Source organism: Macaca thibetana, chromosome 2, assembly GCF_024542745.1.
Source record: "Macaca thibetana thibetana isolate TM-01 chromosome 2, ASM2454274v1, whole genome shotgun sequence".
Lineage (NCBI taxonomy): Eukaryota > Metazoa > Chordata > Mammalia > Primates > Cercopithecidae > Macaca > Macaca thibetana.
In genome coordinates, this window is record NC_065579.1 from 77,571,604 (window position 1) to 77,580,485 (window position 8,882).

Here is an 8,882-nt window from a genome sequence, read left to right on the forward strand (position 1 = left end):
CATACATAGTGAAGCACTGCCTGTATTTTTGTCATCTTATAATGATTGTTGTACTGTTTGAGAACCAAGCAGTATCTGTGGTAGGTCAGGTTTAGGTCACATCTACTTAGTTAATTTATAAAAGTAACTTCGGAAAAGCACCCCATTCTAATAGTGTTGGCTTGAAGCAGGATCATAAGTGTAAACCTGCAGTGTATCATTTAGTGAAGACTGACCTAGTAGCCATTATAGGATGAAAATCAGGTACCTCAGACTAGTTCAGATCATTATTACATGGTTCAGATTTTACCAGCATATCCTGAGCTCAGAATAGCGCCAACAAGAGTTGAAAATGTGGCATCGACTTCATAGTTCAAGGTTTAGTTTCAACATTTTCTTTTCGCTTTGGAGGAAAAAAAACAGTTTTTATTCCTTAAGCGCAAAATGCAACCAAAAAAGAACAAAATACAGTCAAAAGATGTGTGCAACTTTCTGATGCCTGTGAGAACAAAGTTGTATTTGTTATCCCTTTTTTCATAGTTAATGACAGCCTCAAATATTACCTTCCATGACTGACTAAATCTTCCACTGAAATAATAATATTTATGAAAACCAGGGAAGTAAAAGATACAGACCCGTAAGTTAATGGTAAAACTACATTTTCACATATTAATTTAATTAAACATACAATTTATTTACTCGTTATTCTCTTTTTGGACCGACAGTGTAACATATTGGTAGACCTAAAAGTAATGAAGGACAGATCAGATGTGGTGGTTCACACCTGTAATCCCAGCACTTTGCGAGGCTGAGATAGGTGTATTGCTTGAGACTAGGAGTCTGAGACCCTCCTGAGAAACATGGCAAAACCCCATCTTTACAAAAAATACAAAAAATTAGTTGGGCATGGTGGCGCATGCGTGTGATCCCAGCTACTCAGGGGGCTGAAGTTGGAGGGCCATCTGAGCCCCGGGAGGTAGAGGCTGTAGTGAACTGTAATGGCACCACTGTACTCCAGTCTGGGGGACAGAAGACCCTGTCTCAAAAAAAAAAAAAAAAAAAAAAAAAAGTAATAAAGGATATAAAAATATATTTTTCCTTTGTGAGCATTTAATATTAATTACTTTTTAAATGGGTCATTATAAATTTATCTAATTATTGCAACTCCAACACTGTCCTTTTGGGGGCAAGTATTCTTTCTTTGGATTTCAGAACCAAACAGCTCTTAAGGCTTCAGTTCTGCCCCTACAACTCTCATCTGGAAAACAAGTGAGCTCAGGAAAGCACCTAAGTCTATAACTCAACTTCAATGAAAGCACATTCAGAATGAATTATGTTTGAGCTGTTTCGTCTTTGTTAGGTAATGGCGAGTCTGCTCTCCTTGAATTGGGTAACATATCGTGTCATCTATTTTGTTAGAGTGCTCTAAGACTTGATAATGAATCAATGATTAAAGCTTTTGGAGGAATTCGGCTTCTTGGTTTGTGGGAGGAGGGGTAGGTCTGTGCTTTTGTGTTTTACAGGCAGATTTTCTTCTCTGCCATTTTATTTTGCACATCTCTTAGCATTATTGCTGAAACGTGAGAACAGCATTTAGGAAGCCTAACAAAGCTTCCCAAGTGTGAAGCTGTGACATTTTGTTATTCTAGAACCACTTCAGAAAGCAACGTCTTATTTCTACTTAACATTTAATGTTTTGCAGCTGCTAAAGAATTATTTACAAAGTAGTGAAACAGAGAAAAAACAATCCTTTCCCAACATCATTAGTAATAAATATGTTTGCTTATATTTTCTAAAGAAGTCACAAGAAATGCAGATAATGAGCGACTATTTGACAGACATGTACAAATGTGCCAGCCAATATTAGACAAAGAAAAATACAAAACAATGAACTCAAACATTGTATAATGTTTTATAAATGTCATTTTAAGTGTCTAGTTAATAGTATGGGTGTGTGTGTGTGTATATATGTGTGTGTGTGTGTGTGTGTGTGTGTTTTGTCCCTATGCAAGGAGGATTAGAAACCTTCCAGAAAGGAAGCATTATATCACCTTCCTCCTTTTTATAATATAATGTATGCTCGTATTTTATTTTACGGTAATTCCCAATTGAGCCTATTTAAAATGAATCACAAATGAACATGTGGAGAAAAATGCCGTATTAAAAAAGGAGAGAAATTGAATTTCTCTCTGAAGCTTTGTTTATATAGGCAACGTGAAGTCAATAGAAACCATCTCTGCAGCATTTACTTGGTGCTCTATGTTAGAACTGAAGAGAGAAACTGGGAGTGGCAACCTTCTCTGGCCCTGGAAAAGTTCACTGGATGAAATGTTACCAGTCAGTTATCCCTGTCCTAAACCTAGGACGTTTGCTCTCAAGGGTATAGTCTGACTGGCAAGGCTAAGAAGGAATGGAGATATGATTCGAGCTAGAAAAAACGATGATTCCAATCAAGTCTCTTAATAACTTTTCCTATCATCAACTCAGGTTCAACTGGAAAGTGTGAAACTCCTCTCTAAGGCTGTCTTTTACTTTTTCCCATCACGCCCGGCTTTTTGAGTACATCTTTGCTCCTTTCTAGTCTGAAAATTTAATGCTGGCTATGTTAACTGTGTAATTTGTAGACTGTTAGCTCCTTGAAGGAAATGGTCTTACCAAATTCACATGGGGTGTAGAGAGTTGGTATTCAGTGATCATGATTTGTATAAATGGATGTGTAATAAAGAAGAGATTTTTTTTTTTTTTTTTTTTTTTTTTTGAGACGGAGTCTGGCTCTGGCCCCCCGGGCTAGAGTGCAGTGGCCGGATCTCAGCTCACTGCAAGCTCCGCCCCCCGGGTTCACGCCATTCTCCTGCCTCAGCCTCCCGAGTAGCTGGGACTACAGGCGCCCGCCGCCTCGCCCGGCTAGTTTTTTTTGTATTTTTTAGTAGAGACGGGGTTTCACCGTGTTCGCCAGGATGGTCTCGATCTCCTGACCTCGTGATCCGCCCGTCTCGGCCTCCCAAAGTGCTGGGATTACAGGCTTGAGCCACCGCGCCCGGCCATAAAGAAGAGTTTTAACCAAAAATTTTATTTGTTCTGTCTGGCTAGGATTCTTTGGGTAACTTTATATTTGACAAACTTTGATGGTGAAGAGAAAATGAGATGGAGGCCACTTACTGAATAATTTGGACCCTTAAGCCCCCTTTACCTGGACTTAAATGGAAATTTGATTGGATTGCTTTCATCCAATCTGGGCTTCATTTGATCTGATTTGAAAGTCAATAACACGGTTTGATAGAAGGACTTTAATCTATGCCTCATCTGCTTGATTTCAAAAGTCTTTGGAAAATTGGAAAAAGGTGGGTGTTTTCCATCATGCCTGGGCTCCCTTTAGAGGGGGTGGTGGGAACAGGAACCAAAAACTCTGCTCTCTGGTGATGTTGGTTACATCTGTGCAGCTATCAGTGTTTCCTCCTACACCTCTATCCTAACAAATACATTTTTTGATGTGGGTGTAAACCTAATTTTCCTGTGCATAATGCTAGTGCCTCTGGAGTGTGCAGAGCTGGCTGGAATGTGCTCTAAGTGGTTTGGGAATAAAGGCTTTTCTTGTCATTATTTGCAGTCTGTAGTATTCAGCTGCCAACCCATGCCATATTATTTGTGTGATGCTTGGTGACAGTCTGTGTTGAGTTTTAGCTATGATTTTTGACATAATTTAATGAGCTGGAATGCCATTTTCCGCTGTAAGAAATACGCACATATTTTCAATGCCAGTGAAAAGTTGTTTATTTTATACATATATTATTTTTCTGAAACCAGAATGTCTACTCTTAACAAATATTAACATTATATGTTCAGTATGTAAAATGTACTTTTTTTTCCCCACGCGCATTTATGAGAGGTTTAGTCGTCAGCATAATTGAAGGAAGAAAATGTACCTACTTGGTTGCACAAGGTTTGCTTCTTTCCTACTCTTCCTAATTAGCTTTTAACAAGCTGTCAATCCTCCACTCTATATGTTGCATTTATAAAGAAAGGACAAGGATGAGTTGCAATCTCCCTGTGAAAACAGACTGTGCTTCTTAAGGCAGGTATATCCAAGCTGTCAGGGTAGGTCTTAGCCCTACAACTTTGAGTCAAATACAATATGATTTTTGCCTGGTGCCATAAACTGATGTTGAGCACATATTTATGTGTCTGTGCCATCTGCCCTTTTCCTTAGAGATGTCATCAGCTTTTTCCACATAGACTCACTTTAACACAACAGAAAAAGGCCCACCTAATATTTTTCGTTTTGTTAAATTAGAATTTAGAAATGCAAATTATTTTTTTTCTAATAAAAGAAGTAATACACGTTCAATGTGAAGGATGTAAGTAATTCACAAAATTTTACCCAATAAACCAAAATCACCTCTTAATCAATCATGCAGAGATGACCAGCTTAATATTTTAATGCATTTCTTTGGGCATTTATATAATGATTTGTGTTTGGTTGTGTGTGTGTGTGTGTGTGTGTACAGATATTTGTTGTTTTCTTCATAGGAAGGTTGCATTTTACATATTATTTTCATAGCACGTATTTTTATTTACCAATAGTTTATGAACATTTCCTTTGTCAATAGTATTGTTTACAGCACTATTTTTAATACCACTCTAGCATAAGGCAATAAAATAATTTACTTAATCCTCTATTAATGGATGTTTAGGTTATTTTTCAGTTTTTGCTATTCATAAATTATCTCTGTGCAGTTCACGTTATGTATTTAGTATAGATTCCTAGCCATGATGTTGTTGGATCAAACGCTATGTACATGTTGGATCTAACGCTATGTACATGTTGGATCTTTTATAGCAATCGCAAATTGACCTACGGAAAGATTAACTAATCTTGTACTTCCACCAGCAAAGAATGAAAGTTTCTTCCTATGCACTGTCCTCTACTCAATGGGTCTCTCATTATCTTTAATCACTGCCAATATGTCCATTGAAATATGGAATCTTGTTTCTTTAATTTACACCGGCAAGAACAAATGCTTATCATATGTTTAATGGTCACTTCATTCAAACAAGAAAATGCAACTTCAGAAGCATCACAGTATCATGTTTAAGTGAGGGCTCTAGGGCATCAGAAAGCCTGGTCCTCCACAACACTTCACCCAATTCATGTGGACTGGGAATTGTCTTCACTTGTCTATATAATGTAATCGGTAATGGAAATGAAATCACAGATTGTTATGATTAACTATCTAACAGTTGTTAGGTTTTTTGTTTTGTTTTTGTTTTTGAGACAGGGTTTTGCTCTTGTCACCCAGGCTGGAGTGCAGTGGCATGACCGCAGCTCACCGAAACCTCTGCATCCCGGGTTCAAGCGATTCTCCTGCCTCAGTCCCCCGAGTAGCTGGGATTACAGGCGTGCACTACCACACCTGGCTAATTTTGTATTTTTAGTAGAGACAGGGTTTCTCCATGTTGGTCAGGCTGGTCTGGAACTCCTGACCTCTGGTGATCTGCCCACTTCAGCCTCCCAAAGTGCTGGGATTACAGGTGTGAGCCACCACACCTGGCTCAGTTGTTAGGATTAATCAAGTCTTAACATACAATAGTGATAAGAAAAATAATAATGGCCTGAACATCTCCATAGTATTTACTGTATTCCAGGCACTGTCCTTAGCCCTTTGTATATTTTAACTCTTTTACTGTATTATGAAGCTATATATAAAGCTCTTAGCACAATGCTTGTCAGGTAGTAAACTCTCAATACATGTTAACTGTTATTTTTTAAATAATTAAACTTTTCTGATAACATGTGCTGCCAAAAGTGCACATGGATTAATTTTATGGATGAAAATTAATTTTATCAAAACATCTTCAAATCATCAACATTAAATTCCTTTAAAATATACAATACAGGCATTGAGTACCATGAACATTCACTTAGAATTTATTTTTAGCTTAATGTAAGATGAAATTATAAGATGTTTAAAAATAGGTTTTTAAGTAATATAATGATTATTGAACTATCAAATGCCAATATCCCTCTTAGCCATACTTGAAATATACAAATTAAGTATAGAGTTAAGTAAATAATCAATTGGAGTAATAGAGGGACTTTATTTGATAATCAAAAAATGAATGATTTCTTCATCTCACTGAGTGGTAGTATGGTTGTACCTGCTGCTATATGAGGTCAAGCAACTGAATGGTAAAATAGCTAACCATGTTCATTTGCTTCTTCATGGCCTGACATTTGGCTTCAAGTGAGGTGAGTCTCTGTTTCCTAAGGTTAGCATCAACACACAGGACTCTATGATACAATGTTATAGCACAGAAGTGTAGGTATGAACACATATTTTATTGTTAGAAAACCTATCTTCAAACCACAGGTTTCCTTTTTAGAGTTGGTTGGCACTGGGAATGTTAGTTAAATTCTCCAAATTTTAATTTCTTTATTTATATAATGGGAGTATTTACCTCAGAGGCTAATGTGAGAATTAAATGAAATAAGAAATGTCAAACACATAGCACAGGGCCAAGAACATGTAACTAAGCTGTTAGCTGTTGATTTTATCATTACAGCAGAGACAATGCCAGATTATTCAACACGTGTTTTATTGATGTGCAAGACCTGACTTTGAAGTATCTGCAGGACAAAATAGTTGAGACGGCCAGAAGACACATAGGTTTCTTAGTCTGAAACTCACAGGAAAGACCAGAGTTTGAGAAATAATTTGTCCTCTGTAGAAGGGTGAGTAAATGGACAGGGATAGAAGTTTTAGGAGAAAGATTGCCCCTGAAAAGGTGAGAGACAATAGTGTCTAGGACAAAGGAAGAGGACACATTCCATAAACAGGGAGAAGGACATCTATGCCATAGTAACAGAAAGATAGACCAAGATGGGTACAGATAGATGCATGAATATTTACATGTTTGTCTCAAACTGTTCTGAAACTCCAGTACCTGTGCTTATGAGTGTTAAACATTAATGCTTTCCTGCCTGGTTATTCCTAAAGTTTTATTTTTGAATGATTACATGATTGGACATTATACTTGATTATGATAAACTCAAATTTTGTGGCAACCCAGACAGACTTTAGATGAAATAAAGAGAATTGGGGAAATTCATAATAATACATTTTAAAGAATTTTTTTAACAAGCAGAAGATACAATTTAGTAAATTTTAAAAAATAATGTTTTATATCTCCAAAAAAGTTTGCCCTATATGCAGACACCTCTCTTCACTCCATTTTTTTTTTTAACTATGGTCAACCTATGTAAAAATATATTAACTCATAAATTGAAACAGCTAAACAAGATAATCAGTATAAATGAGAATTTAGATAAAAAGCTCGCAGCACAGTCTTTCTGAACACACAGTTCTCTTTATATAAAAATAGCATGTTTTAGATGTCTTTTACTATACTTGCAAATCTCAAGGTGTAAATATATTTTTCTGAATATATTCCTTAATAGTTCAATAATTGGTTGCAAAAAGGGGCTTTATGTGTGATTCAGCCTTTAGTCATTTTTCTCTTCTAGCAGAAGTGATATATTTAAGAAAGAGAAAACTTCTTAATCTACAGAGTGGAAAAGAGCAAAACTGTAAATAAGACATAATTAGAAAGACGTATCTTCTTATATGATTTGGGGCATTTTTAAAGTTCTTCCTCTGCTTATTTATATTTTCAGAAAAATTCCCCTAATAGCCAATGCATAAATGTCAATTTATAGACTCTGGGGTAAAAGAGGCATCTGGATTGTGCTTTTGAGACCTTGTCTTTACTACTTTCAGACTGAATGTGATGAATTGTTAAATAATCTTCAGCTGGTAAAACCAAGTCTTAAAAAATGAAGACATCCTATAAACATTCAGTTTGAAAATACTAAAAAATATCTGTATAATATTATGTCAGAAAGTGAAGCATGACATTGTCATAATTCTAAAATGAAAATTTAATAGAACTAGAATTTATACAAATTTATTACAGTGAGTTTACCAGCGTTGCTAGAGTTTAAGATGTCAGAGGAGGAAATCATTATGTCTGGCATTGCTGGATCAATTACCTTTGTGGCCTCTAATAAATTTCGTCTTCTGATTTTCATGGATGTTTAACCATCTGCTCTGGAGAGATTTCCATTTATATACCTGGAAAATGCTTCAACTGAGTACTTATTAGCTGTTAGCAACTGAAAGACAGATATAGTTCTGTGGTTACTGTGACATAGACAAACATTGGGACCACATGATCACTTTATAATGAGATTTAGTATCCTTTTGTAGTTAACAAAAATAAAAAATTTGGTAAAATTATTGTTTTTCTTTACTATCTATAAATGCTTCAAAGAGTAGTTAATAGAGTAATGTATACTAAAACGTTTAACTATTGAACAAATGGAACTGTTGGTAAACACCTTGGAATTTTGTTTCTGTGAATGTAAAACTTTAATTCAGCCAAGTTTGTTTTAGCTCACATATAAATATTATGTAAGCATTTGCTGACATAAAAATATATTTACTGGGAACTATAACATTTGTTTTCACATTTACAAAAATATGGTATCAGAATACTTATGTGTATGCTGGAACTTTAATCTTATCATTAGGTTGGTGCAAAAGTCATTGCAGTTTTGCCATTACTTTCAATGGCAAGCACTGAACTAACAAATACATATGTTTATATGCAAAGGAGAGTTTAAGAAAATATACTGATGTTCAAACTTATTCTAAAAAGATCCTAAACAATACAAAATAAATATGTTATTTTATTTATTTATTTATTTATTTATTTGAGATGGAGTCTTGCTCTGTCACCCAGGCTAGAGTGCAGTGGTGTGATCTTGGCTCACTGCAACCTCCGTCTCCCGGGTTCAAGTGATTCTCCGGCTCAGCCTCTTGAATAGGTGAGACTACAGGAGTGAG

The 8,882-nt window shown here is 35.8% G+C and overlaps 1 protein-coding gene and 1 long non-coding RNA gene across 18 annotated transcripts in view; both read left to right on the top strand.

Moving 5' to 3' along the window:
- The window catches only part of NLGN1 (neuroligin 1), a 907,062-nt gene that overhangs the window by 552,718 nt on the left and 345,462 nt on the right, over nucleotides 1-8,882 (top strand). The gene's annotated exons all lie outside the window — the stretch shown is intronic.
- Nucleotides 3,029-8,882, top strand: part of LOC126948375 (uncharacterized) — a 32,867-nt gene continuing 27,013 nt past the window's right edge. The window contains exon 1 of the long non-coding RNA XR_007723423.1: nucleotides 3,029-8,863. This is a non-coding gene — a long non-coding RNA (uncharacterized LOC126948375). The remainder of the gene's footprint in view (nucleotides 8,864-8,882) is intronic.